Source organism: Rhipicephalus sanguineus, chromosome 9 (genome assembly GCF_013339695.2).
Source record: "Rhipicephalus sanguineus isolate Rsan-2018 chromosome 9, BIME_Rsan_1.4, whole genome shotgun sequence".
NCBI classification, from domain to species: domain Eukaryota; kingdom Metazoa; phylum Arthropoda; class Arachnida; order Ixodida; family Ixodidae; genus Rhipicephalus; species Rhipicephalus sanguineus.
The window spans coordinates 23,080,194-23,098,039 of NC_051184.2; the positions used below are offsets into that span (position 1 = coordinate 23,080,194).

The 17,846-nt window shown below is 46.8% G+C and overlaps 1 protein-coding gene across 2 annotated transcripts in view; it reads right to left on the reverse strand.

Moving 5' to 3' along the window:
- The window catches only part of LOC119404747 (uncharacterized), a 252,979-nt gene extending 235,949 nt beyond the window's left edge, over positions 1 to 17,030 (reverse strand). Inside the window, exon 1 of one of the 2 annotated variants that reach the window (XM_037671412.2) lies at positions 16,198 to 17,030. The gene's annotated coding sequence lies outside the window, so the exon portion shown is untranslated. The remainder of the gene's footprint in view (positions 1 to 16,197) is intronic. The other variant, XM_049419000.1, reaches the window with a different exon arrangement.
- Positions 17,031 to 17,846: the final 816 nt, after the last annotated feature.

The following is a 17,846-nucleotide window of genomic DNA, read 5'->3' on the forward strand; positions in this document are numbered from 1 at the left end:
TTCCCTTTAACAGTGGACCCGTGTGTACACTAAAACAGTGGCGTAACCGGGTGGGGGGGGGGGGGGGCAGACCGGGCCCGTGCAGCCCCCCCCCCTGGAGTTTTTTTCTGCCATGGTATACAGAGCACAAAATGACACTCGAACACATTTACATGCGCGGACCACACGTCGAATCAAGGGCGTGCCCCCCCGCCCCCCCCCCCCCCGAAAAAAATTTCTGCCTACGCCACTGCAGTAAACGCTCATTAATTCGGAAAGCCGGATAATTCGGCCGTATTATCTGGTCCCGGCCAGCATATACATTGTTCAATGGGATGAAATTCTCGTTAGTTCGCTCGCCACAAATGTGCGACGGAAAGGAACGGAAACGGCGTTCGCGGACAGGCGAAACGGCCGTGGACTTTCACGAAGGCGTGGTCGCCATCCACAATCACGTTGTCGGTACATAACAAGGTACGGGTTCAGAGCACGTTTCGGACACGGTGGTCTAGAGCTGCGTTCACACTGAGTACGAACTCGCAAATGACGAAAATTGCGCCTTTTGCACTGCTCTTACGCAAAATAATTACTGGATTCACGTATTAATCCTGATAACGAAAGTGCATTGATGTAATCGACATTTGTCTACTGTTTTCTTGATACTTTCCATAATTCAGTTAATTCGGACAGTTTTTCCCGTCCCGCGAAATCCGAATTAACGGGCTTTTACTGAATTTGTTTTTCGTAAAGGCAATGTTCGCTGTGAGTTCGATGCACAAGGCAACGCTGGGTTGTGTTTATCTGAATATTTCGAACCTCGAATGATGAAGAAAGTTGGAGGACGCTTGAGCTTCGCCTCAAGAGCAGAACGCGATCGCGCAATCGGTCCGCGTTCGCATCGCCTTCTCAATCGCTAGCCCGGCCTCGCTTCCCGGCGGACACCTCAACCGTGTCGCATGGAAAGGAACGTCTGTGCGCATAACATTGGCCGTTTCAAACTATCCTCGAGTGCTTACTTGCAAGGACCTTTGCAAAGTGCCCACTACGCCATAATTCTTCCTTTTTTTCGAATCAACGAAGTACCCACTGCGCGTCCGTAAGGCAACACGCGCACCTACGCAACTGCTCACTTTGTTGATGCTTTTGATGATGATGATGACTAAATATGTCTGAGCGCTTTGTAATAGATGGGCATTTAAACCACCCACTCGTTGCGCAGTTCACATGTTTTGACGCTTGGCGCGATTCTATACCCTTCTGCCACGCATTACATGGGTTAAGGAGACTCCTCGTGCTGCTTGACATTCGTATAAGGTTTTATCTGTTTTTTTTAGGGGCGAAGCTCCCTAAACCGGCACCCGTTCGTGCCCGTCGTAGTGCGTAACCAGTCTTAACGCTAGTACCAGATCTTGACCTCCAAGGTGGTGCCGGTGGCGGTAGGAGATTTCTCCTGTGCGTTGTTGAACAATAAAAAATTCGCAGCGTGCGCGTTAACTAAAAGCCGAATTCTTCTGTCTCTCATTCCCCATTAGCAGCCATTGGCATGTTCCAGTAGGAAACGTTAGTAGAAGTAGAAGTGTAAGTGTTAGCTAAAAGCCGACTTCTTCTGTCTCTCATTCCCATTAGCAGCCATTGTTTACCTCCAAGGTAGTGCCTGGTGAGATTTATCCTGTGCGTGATTAAACAATAAAAATTTTGTTCAAAACGCCGTTGATTGATGAAATAAACCAATGAAAGACGCCAGATGTTTTCTAAAAGCAAAACGGAAAGACGCCAGATGTTTGTAAAGCAAAACGAAAAGACGCCAGCTGCTTAACGAAAGACGCCAGATGTTTTCTAAAGCAATGGTTTTCTAAACAATGAAAATTCACAGCGTACATGTAAAATTAAAGTGAGCTGCAAGTCGTCATAATTCTCATCGAACCTTTAGTATAAACGCGCCCGATCTCACGTCGGTGATGATGTACTGGGCAGAATTCACGGAAGATTCACGGTTTACCGATGAACCTCCGCAGCTTCGCCCACTCATCATCATTCACTCCGTGGATATGCTGTGATTTTTTTTTCTGGAGCAGTCCTAAGCAATAGCTTGACTATGTGGTAAAAGACCTGCTTGCCACGCAGAAGGCGTGGTAGATTTCCGCTCGAACCGAAAATTTTATTATTCGTTTATTTCCATCTATCTCGAATTTCCGCTCACGGACAACGGCGATTTCTCGCTCTCAACCGGCGACCCCTACACCGGAATTTCTGCTGAATGAGCTCTTTGACGATATCACGTTAAAACGTTGATGTTGAACCAGACATGAGGTGTTCCACCGCCTTTTCTCGAGTCCTGTTCTTCGCGCTGTTTCCCCAAGGAGTTTCCAGTGTTGTCCCAACCGAGAAATGACATTCAAACCTCCTCCCCCTCCTGTGCCACGCTTAGTCGTCTCGTTGCCCGCTGCCTTCGCACTGTCATCGATGGTTCACTGAAGCCAACGGGTTGGCGGAACCATGTGTCGATCGGGCAAGAGTGGGAAGGGGGAGGGGGGGTGAACAACGACGCGAAAGCGGAATTAAAGCTCGCGCGCCACCATGGAGGTGCGGCTTCTAGCTATGTCATCAGCCCGCGAGAACTTCGTGCGGATGTAGAAGGACCGTTCGATGGAAAGGGGAGGGGTCCCGTAGGGGACAACGCAATTACTCTCGTCGACTGCGGACCTCAGAACGACGCCGTCGACCGAATTCCCCACGCGCTGCGCGGACGGAACGACCGGCCGTCGATGTCGTCCTCAGCGGTTGCGCGTATTGAGAGATTCGTCCTCGCCTTCTCTTCATCTCTCTCTCTCTCCCTCCTTCTCTAACCTCCTCTCTCTCTCTGTATTCGTTGCCGAGTGCCATCCTTTAGCATTTCCTTCCGCCAAATTCTTCGACGCGCCTATCGACCTGGCCCGGCCCGCTCGCTCGCTCGCTGCTGCGAACTTCTTTCGCTTGTATCTACACACATCTTTTTATTGCGAGTTTTTTTTATGAGTTTATACATGCGTACGCTTTCCAAAACACGAGCGCCCGGAGGCCAAGATCAGCAGTCGACTCCTCTCCTCTGTGATTCCATTGGTTCCGCGAATTACGTCACCGCCGGAGAGCAAGGCCGCTGCGGTGGCACTTCGCCGAAAACGTGGTAAACCCGGGCCTCTCCGCGTGAGAACCCCTCTCCCCCGGCCTGCCTGGCCCCCTAAACGCGTGTCCTCGAACGACTATGTACTATTGACCCGCTAAATGGCATCGAGGTCCGACGTCGAACGTAGTAATCTGCTGTTCCTTCTCTCCGAAGATGTGCCGGCGCGGTGGTTGGACTTGCGCTCCTAACCTCTACGGGTATGTGAGCAAACTCTCTCGCTGCTCGTCCGAATGAAACAAAGAAAAGCGCACGCGCACATACACTAGGTTGTTGCAGAGGTAGCGAGAGGAGCTGACGCCTGCCGAACATGTGCTTGGCGAACCATTTTCTCCTGCCCGCTTATATGTATACCTACTTCGCTTAGTCGACTCCTACCCCTCGTTCCATTCTTTCCCAGCGTATCTTCAGAGGCTGTAAGCGTAGAAAGAATGGCTCTTCGCGGCGACGACGAAACGTCGCTAAGCTGCCGGAGTGGCCATTGGCGAAGAACAAAAGCAAATAAAATGTGGAACGGAAAGAAACGACAGTTGGCTCCGACAACGGGCAATGCCTAACGTTTGCCAGTCCGTGTATGTTCGATTCGTGTGTGTGTGTTTTTTATATTATCTGTGGACGTTGAAGGGTCTTATTATGCCCTTTCCTCTCCGAAATGGCGACTTTCGGGGGGTCGTATATACACCGGAAGCACCCTAAACGCGAGCGCAAAGCCACGTCTTAATGGTCTTCGATTCTGCAGAACCATCGTATCAGAAAAGGCCTCCGCCTTATTCTCAGCCTTGCTTTTGTGCGGTTGTTTTTACTAGCAGCCTTTCTTGGAACCACTTCTTTCCGTAGCCCCAAGAACAAACAGGCCCATGCTATCGGAGCTTGTTTCTCTTGCCTATAGTTCGTGTTTCAATCTTTTCGTCGCTTCCGCGAGTTCGCTTTCGTGAATGAGGACTCGAATTCCCTTTTGAGGGGACTCTGCAATTACCGACGACTGAAAACAGCCCTTAATGTTTCCCTTTGTTCAAGGGTGGGTCCAACTTTGTTTGAGGGGAGTCTCCCAGTACACATGGGCTACCTGTTCCATGTGTCTGGGGGTTAGAGTAGCGGAAGGATTTTTATATGGGCATGTATGTAAGGTGATGTTTAATTTAAGCTCATATTTATTGCCATGGACGACAACTGCGCGCCTGTTTCTGCCCTAACTGACATGAGAGCATTCTAGCCAAATGGAAGCACTGATCTACTCTTGAATCAATGTATTGTGTAATGAATACCTTTCTTATGCAAGTTCGCGCGAGGTTGTTGGTTGAGTAGCACGTTATACGCTAACATCCCGTCTGACATCACACAATATCATGGCGCCACGCGCCCTTATTACCGTAAGGCTATCCATATTACAAGTCCTGCGGATCCCCAAAACAAGGGGGCTTCCGCAAACTTCGACATCAATTGAATCATAAAATAAGGAAGAGCATATAGAAATTGTAACAACGAGAGTCTCGGATAAGCGGCGACTTTGCTGACGACTGTGGGAAAAACGAAGCGACGACGGGCAGAGTGGACAAAAAGAAAAAGGCTAAAGTGGAAAACAATAGAAATACAAACAAACAAACGCAATACAGCGCACTTCGCTCGAGTCGGAGAGCGTTAGACCAGTTGGGCCGCCTTCGTCATGCTCTTGATGCGAAAACGCTTGCTCTGTGGAAATGGCCAAGAGGCTGCTCGATAGCGCGTCCCTTCGAGCGGAAGACTCGATGGCGCAAGCACGCGCGCGCCAGAACCTCCCCTCCCACCGAAGAGAGACGAACTCATCATCGAATCGCAGGATGCAGCCCTCCCCTCTTCCAGAAACCCTCTCTCACAAGAAGACTATACACAGCAAGCAAGTCCATCAGCTCTTGAGCGTCCACTCCGACGCCTACCCTTCCCCCTCCGCCCACCCCTTTCGCCTTCCACGCCCCCCTCTCCAAAAACGCTCGCTTCGGCCGCCTGCCACTCTTCTACGCCGGCCGGCTGCCCAGGGTCCCCGAAAGAAACAGAAGCATCAACTCCACGGCGCCGCTGTGCCGGAGACAAAAGGAACAGCCCGAGAAGCATCCTCGTGGAACTAATGACCCTAACTGCTGCCGTCCCAGGAGAGGAGGATGGTAGAGGAGGAGGGCGAAGGAAGCAGTGTTCGGGGAAGGGTGCCAGCGCGACTCGAAGAAAACGCTGCCAAGCTAGAAGAAGAAGAAGTAGGTGGAGATGGCATGGCTAGAGACGCCCGCGGGAGACGCTGTCGACGTGACCCGGGATGCCAGTAATAAAATTACTTCCCTTCCGCCCGCTTCACCAGGCTTCGACCGCTTGAAGAGGCGAGCGCGCAAGCGCGGTTTCGACGCTTCTCAAGAACTTCGTGTGTTTCTTTTTCCTTTGTTTGTTAGGGCGGCTCCAGCGCACAAGGGGCAAACAAACAGGCGAGAGAGAAACTGGCGGTGAGTGAGTGAGTGAGTGAGTGAGTGAGTGAGTGAGTGAGTGAGTGAGTGAGTGAGTGAGTGAGTGAGTGAGTGAGTGAGTGAGTGAGTGAGTCCTGCTGAGCAGGGTGAACTATAATACTCGGATAGAAAACCGAGATATGTCCTGTGCGAATTACTTCACCTGCTAAACTATAATCGGTTTCACCTTGCTACATCGCTAACATATACATCCATCTTGCTGCCGATAAGATATGTGCACACATCAGGCCCGTAGCCAGGGGGGGGGGGGACCTAGCCCTCCCCCCCGAAATTTTGGCGAAGTATGTGTTTTTACCAAAAATAAATAATTAATATAGGTCTTTTTCTCAAAAAGTCAAGGTTTTCAGCAAGTGGGCCCCCAAAGAAAAAACTTCCTGGCCACGGGCCTGGCACACATACATTAGGTCGATCATAACATGTTCGTATTCGCGACATATCTGGCGGCACCGATTATGAAAAAATGTACCGAGGTTATTCCATTCGAAAGTTGAACTGCAGCAATCGACAAATTTATCATATCTATGTAAAAGCATTTCCAATGCGAGGATTGCTATCGCGGAATGATTCTATTGCGATTGTATGTCCTTTTTGATGCCTTTTGGCGCCATTAGTCCTCTGCCATTGGTCAAAAAGCGCGGCCCGAAGACTTTGACCAATGGCAGACGGCTAATGGCGGGGAAATGCATAAAAAAAGTCAAATAATCGCTCATACCTTCAAATACGTATTATCAATAATTGCAAGCTAGTAAGAGCATTTTTATGATAGATGTGACTCACACGAGATATTTTTATCAAGAACTTCTTTTGAAAAATTTTGCGTGGGGGGTGGGGGTCAAGGCACGCCTCTGATCAATAAATACTGAGCTGACGTATGGACGCTAGTGTGTTGAAGTGTCTGTGAGCAGAAGTGAATATCAATATGAGCCGCCGTAAGGCTAATAGTAAGGCTGAAGTTGAGTAGCTATCACCATAGGTCGGCAAAAAATTTGGAGCTCACTCAGACTCACTCATGGAATGTATTTTGCCCTTAGGGCTTACTCGGACTCACACTCACCAAACTTTTCCTCAACCGGACTCACTCGCACTCAGACTCACTAAAATTTGTCTCAACCGAACTCATTCGGACTCAAACTCACCAAAATATTACTCACACTCACCCGGACTCACTCAGACTCAGACTCATGGCTCGATATGAGTCTGAGTGAGTCGACTCATGAGTGAGTTGGCCGACCTATGTCCCCATCTGACGCCACTTCAACGCAACAGAATAGAAACAAAACAAACAAAACAAACGAAACAAAACAAACAAACAAACAAACAAAACAAACAAACGAACAAACAAACAAAAACATCCGAGTGAGGATTAGCAGTGCGTTTAAACACGATTACGCTTTATCAGTCGTACGGCGAAGGCTCGAATGCGAGCGACTCGGGAAAGAAAAACGGCCGAGAAAAGCGAGCTCGCTGTTTGGAACTGTGAACAGCCGCGCTTGAAGCAACAAGAGGACAAACAACCGTCGACGTCGGTTCACTCGCGATATCGATTCGGCGCGAAGCGCGGATGGGAGCGACGGAGCGCAAGATCTCCTTTTGGAAAGCAGCTTTCGGTAGACTGAACGCCATTATTTCTTCGTATGGCGTGTTTGCGCGAACCGTAAAGCATTTTTTTTTTTCGCGCAGCACTACATTTAAAGCACAACTCCATCGCTTCGTAGGAGACACGAAAAGCGACCTTTCTTTATCACGAAAGAGTTTTATGCCGGAGTATTTACTATGAATACACTGTCGTCATTTCCGTCACGCAAATGACGTCAGTAAAGAAATACGCGAAGGGATCGCAAAGAATCCTTTTTTTTTTTTTTCGGCACTCGTGCGTTCTTAGGAAGTGGCTGCTGTTGTTTCGGTAGGTGTCTGGCCTCGCAGTAAATAAATAAATAATAAATACATGCACACATTTTAATACCTTAGGTGCTCGTAAGCAAATTCAAGCCTATTCTGATACCTGAGCCAATGCAGTAGAAATGGTCCATTAAAGAAGGTATTAACAGCGCATAGACAAAGAAAATGGACAGGACAAGTACTATAGAGTCAAAGAGTGGTGTCCTGCACTTATCCTGTACTTTTTCCTTATCGTCTATGTGCTGTTAATACCTTCTTAATGAATTGTTGCTAAATCGCCCAAGGTTCAGTTCCACCGGGATCACTCACAAACATAAAGGTTCATGATTGTGACCTCTGAAGGCATATGCATAACCAATTACTAATTACTTGGATTCACCTTTACTTTTTCGGTGGTACTGTAAGTCATCGATGACCCCCTTTTTTTTTTTACTTGGAATAACAAATTGTATTTCAATTAGTCTTGTGGCAGTCAGTCCCATGTTAGCTAATGTGCAGTAATACTTTGTGTGAATGGTCCCGAAATACAGAGTAAGAACTCGAAGGATGCTAAATCCTTTGAGAAAATGCTAACGCCCGCGAAAGGAATAATTGGAAGTCAAACCTCATGGGACCAGAAAGACCTACCGTATCGACTGTACAGCAAAGAGTCGCTTCATTACGCTGTCATTCATTCACTTCATTACGCTGGACAGCGTAATGAAGTAGCTCATATAACCAACGGTCTTTTACGTTGCAGAGCAATCAAGCTTACCCACTAAAAGTGTTGCTCTCCCGAAGATTGTGGCGCTAAATGTGCTGCGTCCCACGGCTGCCTATTCCGCCGGTTCTTGCAGACATGACGTGTTTCTGTGCAGTGAGGCTGCTCTCGGCTTCAAGCTATTGTTACCGTCTTTTCCGCCAGCGCCCGTCATCCTAACCAGCTTATCCAATTAGGACGAAACTTATACGTATACTAACGTGTACGAGTTCATTCGTGCTTTTCCTAAAAAAACAACTAAATACTAAAAAAAACGCGACGGTGAGAATAGTTGGATAGAATAACCGCGCGCTATTTTCACGTCGTTTAGGGATTTTTTTTTTCTCACAACACTTAAAGCGCTCTCGCCGTCATCCTCAAAGCGAGATTTCCACGCGCTCTTTCGTTCCGGTGAGAGGTTATTAAGCCGCAGCGAGAAAGAGATTATAGTTACGTGAGAGGACTTCGTTTATAAAGGCCCCCTACAGGAGAAACTTAGTATAGAAACTTTTTAACGCTCACTCACTGGATGACTCACTGGATGCACGCATGGTCGTCGAACGTGGGAACGAGCTCATTTGACGCACGGTGGTTGCAAAGAAAATAAAAGAAAACAAAAATGCTACGCTCGAAAATGCGCGCGCATCACGGAACCGCAGTCACACGCCATCTATGACTCGTAATTTGGCTCGAAACTTTGAAAAAAGCTTGGAAACGTCGTACGTATAAGGAAGCGGTGCCGTTAAGCTCTTCAGAACACGCCATAATAAGGACGGCAAAGAAAGAGCTTGTCATTCAGTCTCATCAGGCACGTTACACTTCACTCACACAATTTTAATAATTGCACGTCTGACGCACCTTTAGTGCGCAGAAGTTTAGGCCCTTATACTATATAATCATTAAACACTATCATTGACCAGATCCTGTATCATGACCGGGCGTTCTTTGGTCATCACTGGCCCCTGTGCCGTAAAGCACCGTATAAGTCAACTTCAAGAAAGAGCTGCCCCCAACGCGTCTATTTCGGCCAGCCTTTCGCACGGATCGAGCTTCGGTGTCGCGATAGCTTAGCAGGTATAGTGTGTATATATATAGCGCTGTTTAGCTCGAGGAAGCGGGTTCGAGTCCGGGCCGCGATGGCTACATACAGATGAGTAGGCGCGGGGGGGGGGGGGGGGCAAACGGCACCCATGTGCTTGCATTTAGGTGCACGTTCAAGAATCCCGGGTGGACAAAATTTATGCGGAATCGTCCGTTATGAGGCGTGCCTCATAGTCGTGGTCTCGGCACGTGAAAACATCAAATTCACCCCCCCCCCACACACACACACCTCATGGATGACGGTGCCTCTGTAAACTTTACAAAGACGCGTTAGAGCGACGGACACTCATGCGTCTAGAGGGTGTAATTAGCTCAATTCATCAGAGTGACCCTAATACACGGCAGGGCAGACTGTTGTTTTGCTTTCCACGTAAACAGCGTGAAATTGTCCATATATCAAAGGGGAAGACGCTCAGGGTGGCCGGGTGTTCTCTAAACGGTCGCGCTGTCGTAAATAATAATAATAATAATAATAATAATAATAATAATAATAATAATAATAATAATAATAATAATAATAATAATAATAATAATAATAATAATAATAATAACTCTATTTCGCGCATGTAGTCTCCTTTTTCTTAATTGAACTTGTTCAGAAAAGCTGCTCGGTCCAAAATTTATTGTTACTATTGATGTCAATGTTTTCTGTTTTTCTTTTCGTTTTCTTTGCTCCCACTCCTGTAAAAACCCTGCAAAGGGTTAACAGTATGTTGAAAATAAAAATAAAATAATAATAATAATAATAATAATAATAATAATAATAATTTTATTTCCCTAAATACTCCTGGCTTTAAAGGTGTTATGTAATAGGCACTGATATCATTTGATATCATAGATATCATAGACACCTATGAGACTTATATGAACGACTTGTCCGCGTGATATGGCGCACAGTGCATATGCATACGTGTGTATGTGCGTGTAATAACTTCCAGGGCTTTACGTGCAAAAACGACGACATCATTCGCGGCACGCCGTAGGGGCACTCCGGATCCATTTCGACCACATTGTATTGTTCTACGTGCACCTAAATCTAAGTACATGGCTGTTCTCTGTTTTCCGGCCCCATTGAAACTGCGGCCACCGTGGCCGGGAATCGAACCCGCGCCCTGGAGCTTAGCAACGCGACACCCTAAGTGTTAAGCTACGCATTTCTTTACATTTACATCATTTAACCCTTTCAGTCACGGTGTGTACAATTGTACACATCCACTTCGAAGTCGCTTCACGCACCGCATGTTTCTTCAAATGACCTGAAACTTAGTGTGCACATTCGTGCAGGCTTCCTGAGTGGACAACTAGCGCTTATTTAACTTCATTATGCTGTATACTGCTGCAGATGATCACTTTGCTAGAGACACTACCACGTTCGGCGATCGTTCGACGTGCGACGTTCCAGGACCGACGTCAAGAGGATTGTTTTTCTTCACTCGAAAAGCATCCAACCAAAAAACAAACTGTGCATGCATTTTGGGCCTAATAGTTTATTCCTTTTATGCAAGAATTGAAGCTGACTGATTGAAGAATAATTAGATATTGAATTACACGCTAGTTAGCATTAATTACTGTAACTCACACGAAACAACACATTCCTTCATTTTATTTCTTGGAATGTAATACTGAGTGCCTTGAAATCATGCCATGGAAATCATGCTTTGGAACATTATGCAATTAAATCTTCCGCATTCAGAAATCAACACAACCATAAAAAATTCTATAGGACGAGCTTTGATCCTATGTTTGCAAATTCATTCCTTATTCATTCGGTAAATACTGCGTCATATCATTGCAGCAGTGAGAATATATATTCGTGAAAATAAACACGCGAAATTGCGCTAATAAGACAAGAAAAAGATCAACAGTTGAACAAATATAGACAAGCAAGAAATTTTTCGTCCAATTGAATACCGTCAAAGTTTGAATAGAGTGACGTGTCCCTGTAGGTTCATTTATTCTTTCCCTTACCTCACCCTTAACTGAACTGTGGGTGCAGCTGACGCGCTATAGAGACAACGCCGCGATTTTCTTTCCCGCTAAACAAAGATCCGATCCTTCTCATTAAGAAACAAAGCCGCGAATTCTGAAATCAAATTCGTCATTTCTTTCGCTAAATACTGAATATAAAGCCGCAGACGAGCTTCGGTAATTAAAAAAAGGAAAGCTCCGAAATATGTAAGGCAGTTTTTCATTCTTTTTCCGAGAAAAACTACAGACTCGTTTTAAATCCGCGCCGAAGGGATACTGAGAAAAAAAACGTGCAAACAAATCAGCCCCGCCTGGACTAATTAGAAATGTTAAATCGTGTCGATGAAGTCTTGTTGCTTTCACAGATAGGAGGTGGGGAAAGGAAAGGAGAGTGCGGTGTGGATGTGGATATATATATATATATATATATATATATATATATATATATATATATATATATATATATATATATATATATATATATATATATATATATCCACTTCCTCCATATGGCTTTCAAGAAACAACCGCAATTTTAAATTGCTGATGGCAGTTTCATTCTTCGTGGCAGATATCACCCGAGGGACTCGCGAAGGACATTCTTCGATGAAAAAAAAGAAAAGAAGGAAGAAAAAGAGCAAAAATGAAGTCGCTTGGCTGTGTCCCTTTGTTTGACGATATTGCTATACCCTTAACAAATGAACCGTGCTCACGCTATTTCCGTAAGTTTAAAAAAATGCGGATGGAAGAGAACTATATGGACGGCAAAGAGCGATCTCTGTAAAGACAGCAGGAAAAGGAGAGTCATACTTGAGTTCTCGTTCAAGAAGTGAGCAGGAAGTGCTTTAAGCAGGTTATAGTTTTTACGAAGCTGTCGAGCAGACGAAAAAAATAAAAAAATAAAAAGGAGGCAGACGACGGATGCGGTATCGCAGTTAAGCGAAGAGAAAATAATCGACGTTAATAAGGATTTCGTGAGTCAAAGGAAGAATATCAGGAAAGTGGCGCTCCGGCTTGCACTGGTTGTCGTCGAGTTAAGATTTAATTGCTGCATGAAAAAGATATGAGGTAGAGAGAGAGAGAGAGAGAGTAAGAGAAGGAACGCAGGGCTACGCAGCTGACCAGTACAGCGTTAAGTGGAGGAAACTGTTCAGAAATATGATAAGATAGAAATGTTCTTCAGCCACGACCGCTTCTCCTTAAAGGAAGCTAGTTTCGAAATCACCGATGCGCAGAATTCGAACGGAAGAACTCTGCGCAAGACATTCGGAAAGATAGAAACATTCTTCTGAACGACGACGAGATTAAGACACGATATGCGCGTGCTTACTTGCTTTTTTCCGGCTGCATTAACGTTAGTTATCAGAAAGGACTCGCAAAAATAAGTAACACTAATAAAGAAACAAGAACAAACGCAGTTAAAGAAAAACGTATCGCTCTGAAGCGTTGTACCTCAAAGGCCACTTTTTGCTGTTGCGCAAGCCGATCCCGAAGTCGTTAAATTTTCATACATACGTGTTGATAGTACGCTACGCATCTTGTCTACCTCACACGCGTACATGCAGCTTTGGTTCGGTCTATAGTGTTCTAGTTGTTGTTCTGGTTTCGAGGTCGCAGGCTTGATTCCTAGCCACGGCGGTCACCTCACTTATTGTGCAACAACGCTAGTTAAATTTTCGTTGCTTACAGCTTTATGTTGCTTTACAAAGAGAAACTAATGATTCAGAACAACGTACCCTTGATGTCATAGAGACTTAACATACCAAGTTTGAAGAAATTTCATCGAGCCATTATGGTCAAAATATAAATAAAGCACTTTGAAATCCGTGACGTCACCATCGGAGACAGTTCGGCTGCAAATTTAAAAGCGATACTTCCGTGACGTCACCATGGGAGACTTCGGCTGGAAATTTAAAAGCGATACTTTTGACATTGATTTTCTCACCTATTAATTAACGACGCTACAGCTTTCATGGGAGAATTTATCAGCGTAAACTAATTTATTATTTCGCCCTATGTGTCCACTTAAAGTTTCGAGTGAAGACTTGGGTAAGGCAGGCCGTGGAGTTGGAAACGTTGGCGTCATTTCGATCCACCCTTTTCTGTCACGTGGCTATCTCCTAATCCCTTCAACGCTGACAAAAGACGCGAGGAATTACCATTTCGCGCGGTGGACCGGCACTCCGAAGCCGACACACTCAAGTCCCGCCTCAACGTTTGGACATACGTCATGCGGCATAATCCACGAGTCTAGGCGGCAAATCACGTCCTAGAGCTCCTCGTCGCGTATATAAGCGCTCGAAAGCTATGCGTGTACCGCGGCGTGGTACATGCACGCTCACATCGAGGCTGCGCTTTGCGTAATTCGCGAAAAGGGCCACCCTTTCTCGGGATTAGCGTAGGCGAAAAGGACAAGCCAGGCAAATCCCCTCCCTACGCTTGGCAGATTGTGTCCTTTCTTGGATGACCGGCGCAGTGTGCGATAACTTGCGTCGCGGATTTCGCTCGCTGATGAAACTCTGGCTGTGTTGTCCGTTCTTACGTAAGAAACACACAGCAGTGTTGGGAAACGGGTTTGTCGCGTGGACAGCGTTTGCGTGTGTGTGTGTGTGTGTGTGTGTGTGTGTGTGTGTGTGTGTGTGTGTGTGTGTGTGTGTGTGTGTGTGTGTGTGTGTGTGTGTGTGTGTGTGTGTGTGTGTGTGTGTGTGTGTGTGTGTGTGTGTGTGTGTGTGTGTGTGTGTGTGTGTGTGTGTGCTTTGCTAGTTTGGCTGTTAGTGCGAGATTGGAGTGTAAGTTGGAGTTGGCGTGGACCAATGAGAAGACGTTATCACGCGAACGCATGTGTGGCGCGTCACTCTCTTCGTGTGTGCAGCAGTACCTTTGTGCCACAGTGCGGATCTAGATTACGTTGAAACCCAGTCTAGGCGTGTGTGTCAGAAATATTCATTTTATAAATAACTATGGCGTATCGTTTTCACGCGTTACTAGTGCTCTTTTTTTAATATTGTCGCAACGCGGAAATAACAAGATACAGGACCACGTTGCGACGATGAAGACAAGTTGGTTGTATTCAAGTAATACAAGAGCAGACGCCTCAGCGTCGTCTTCCTCAGAGAGCCCAGAGCTACAGCTCGTGCTTCTTGCTTCTTTGTCCTCTGTCGTCCTGCCGGCTATTAATCGTGACAATATGTGGCCATGACAGGATTCATTCCCAGGATTCGGGGATGTAACTACGAGAGCTCGGTGCCATAACTGAATGGGAAATAGACGAAGAAAGATCATGTCTGACAAGAAAAAGCTACTCCCGGTTCTATAGAGCAGAGACCCACTGGAACATTTTCGTGAACTTGCAGCGTCGCACTATAAGGCGGTGGGGAAAGGGGGGGGGGGGGTCTGAGTGCTTCCGAAACCCCCCTGATTTTAAGCACTAGTGGCGTATTGGTCCTTACGAGAAAAGTTTAGCGGAGAAATGACGACTGTAAATAACGTAGAGAGAGAGAGAGAACAGAAAGGCTTGTAAGTACCGTAAATGCGTATGTTATTGGTAATCGTAACGGAGTAATCGCAACATTACCCGTTAGCGTGTTAATAAGTGGACAGTGCTTTTACGTAATTAAATATAGTCAACGGACCTTTTGGTTGTTGAAGGGCCGAAACACCGCATCGCGGCGCTTTTGAGCGTTGTCAAGGTCGCGAGAAGGTTGACACTGCACGCGATAAACATCGTGATGTTTGCACCAAGGACTAGGTCGAATTGCAGTAGCTGCGCGAAACTAAGTATTAAAGGCAGGTGGTTTACTCCTACGCTGTATTATATCTTCCACTTCATGTTATCCTTTCACTTCATGTTATCCTTGTTCTTTCACATCAGAGAGCATCCTTCACTTCATGTTATCCTTGTTCAGACAACCGGTGTGCCTATAGGAGACATCTATGAAATATCTGAAAGGGGCTAGAATGTTCGGCGATTGTTAGTGAAGTGATCTGAAACCAGCGTTCACTGAGTTTTGAGTCGTTTCAGATTGCGCCTAGAATGCATCGTGTTGTGTAATCGAATTTCCGCTAGCAGCATTCGTTTCAGCACGCGAACCACCTCGGAATGCGTGTTGTTGGATTGGGGCCCGTTGTGCCTGCGTGTTCAGGTTTATAACTGGCTGTCGAGAGACACAACTGCGCGCTTGCAGTCTCAATTATTGCTGCTTGTTAAAATTGCGTGCCATAATGCGACGCCCCCACAGTCGGCAGCGTTGCTAGATAACACTAGCGTAGCAAAAAAAAAAGGGGGGGGGGGTTTCAGGCACTCCCGATATTTTTCAATTTTGCATGTGTTTATATAGACACGCACACGCAAGAACATACATAGATTGTTTAACCCCCACCCTCCCCCCACAAAAAAATATTCTTGCTACGCCCCTGGTAGACAGTGTGGTGCAGAGTTGTCTTAAGTGCATTTGCGCGTGCACTTGACGACGTTCCAGCGCCCGTAATTTCGCCACTGTTTATTTAATCAAACGTTCCTTAGATGCAAGGTGGCTAGATCTCTTCTAAGGTGGCAGATTCAGCTAGCTGGTTTTACAGCAGAAATGCCATGGTTGAGGTCTGTCGTGTGTCGTAGATAGAAAATTATCATCACCATGAACTGGCACGCGCTCAAGCATTCTGTGCAGATGGTGAATAAGAGAAGCTCAAGACAAGGGAAGACAAGAGCTAGACAAGCATGTTCCTTAAGGCGGATCATGAGTTCAGTGAATCAAGCCAGACTCGAACTGTCGACACAGTCGATGGCATTGATGCAAGTCAGAACATCGATCACAAATAGAATTGCGCGCAATCCGCACTGTGAGAACACAGAAGACAACACTCACCTGCGCGTCGTTCACTGTGACAGCATCCTCGCGTCGTGGCAGTGTCCCGCGCTTCCCTCGAGCGGAACGAAGCCCTCGGCGTCCTTGACAGCGGAGACGCCGGAGCGCGCGCGCCAACGCGCGCGACTGAACTCGAACACGACGCGGCACAAAGACACGTGCGATTCGACACGCTACCTTCGTAGGGAACAGCACGATCCGGTAGACGAGAAGTACTCCCACCTTTCAATCGTGCACACAAACAACACTCAACACGCACACTTGCTGTTTTCGTTTTCCCACGAATAGCGTCGATTACCCCGAAGGTAGGCGCGAAGAGGATCAAACAACTATGACTTGTTGTTTAGGAGAGCTTTCTTCTTGCACTCTCATGCGCGCGCACCACAAGTGTCGCGGCAATGTCGGGAGCAGGCACCCCACAAACGGACTACTTCGGTTCAGTGTGGCGACGCCGGTTATCCGCCCAAGCGTAGGTGACTGGGTAGGCACACGCCGGGATATCAGGGGTGGGCGCGACGGCGACGACTATCCGCGCCCGTCGGCGTGATGCACTTCGGCCGGCGGTCTCTCTCGTCGCGTCGGGAGGGCTTGCCTTCCTCGGCTGGTGTCGTCCTTTTCCTGCGAGTCTGTAGTGGGCCCCTCGCGGGGCTATTTTTTTTTTCTTTCTTTGCCTTATTTTTCGTTGCTACACCGGTGGATCGCTCGGTGAAACCGGCTGGGCTGGCGGCGAGGAGGATTGAACGTCGGCGCGTGCTCTCGTTGCTCGGAGAGGAGAAGCAGTGAAAGAGAGAGAGAGAGAATGGAAGAAGAAGGAAGAAGAAGAGAAATCCGTTTCACTTCCTCCGCGAGGATGCGATGCCTCGTGCCGCCGCCGGTAAGCGCGCAGCTTCTGAACCTCGGCGCGCCGGTGGAGAACTGCTTTCGCGCTGGAGACCCGGCGGCGCGGTGTGATTGGTTCTCGCGATGACCGCGATGAGGCGCCACTTCGTGGGTGACTCGGAGAGGAGAGCCTCAACTGCGGAGGGCTTTTGAGCTGTGCGATTGGAGGGAGCGCCGCTCCATCCGTTCTCGTGGAGCAGAGACGGTAAAATTTCTAATAAAATTAATTACTGTTTACTGAAACTGAAACTGAAAAAAAAAAAAAAAACTGCGCAGGGTACGGAATACCGGTAGAAGAAGTAGACAAGACGAGCGCAGACTATCAACTTGGTTTACTAACAACATCAATCTTCCACTGATGCCAACGCACATGCGCACAGGCACTCGCGACAGCATCACATACCATGTTAAAGGCATTTTATCTACCCCGAAAAGTTCAGGCCCCCAATAGTTCAAGCTCCTTTTCTTTTTCTTTTTTTTTTTTTGTAGATAAACGGAAGGTTCACTAACACACATACCTGGGCCAACCCTCATAATCACGAACGAGCTTTACTTGATTACTAATTATGTTTCTAAACATTTTAAGCGTAGCTTAATTACATTACAGGTTACAGCTGGCCGAAAGTCACGACATCACATTACTATGACAGTTGAAAGTTAATGAGATTACTTCAAAATTATACTAAGGAAAGTTCATTATTTGGGCACGATTCATGTGCCCTATATTTACAGCACTATACTTTGAAATCTTGGAGATCTGTGGAACTTCC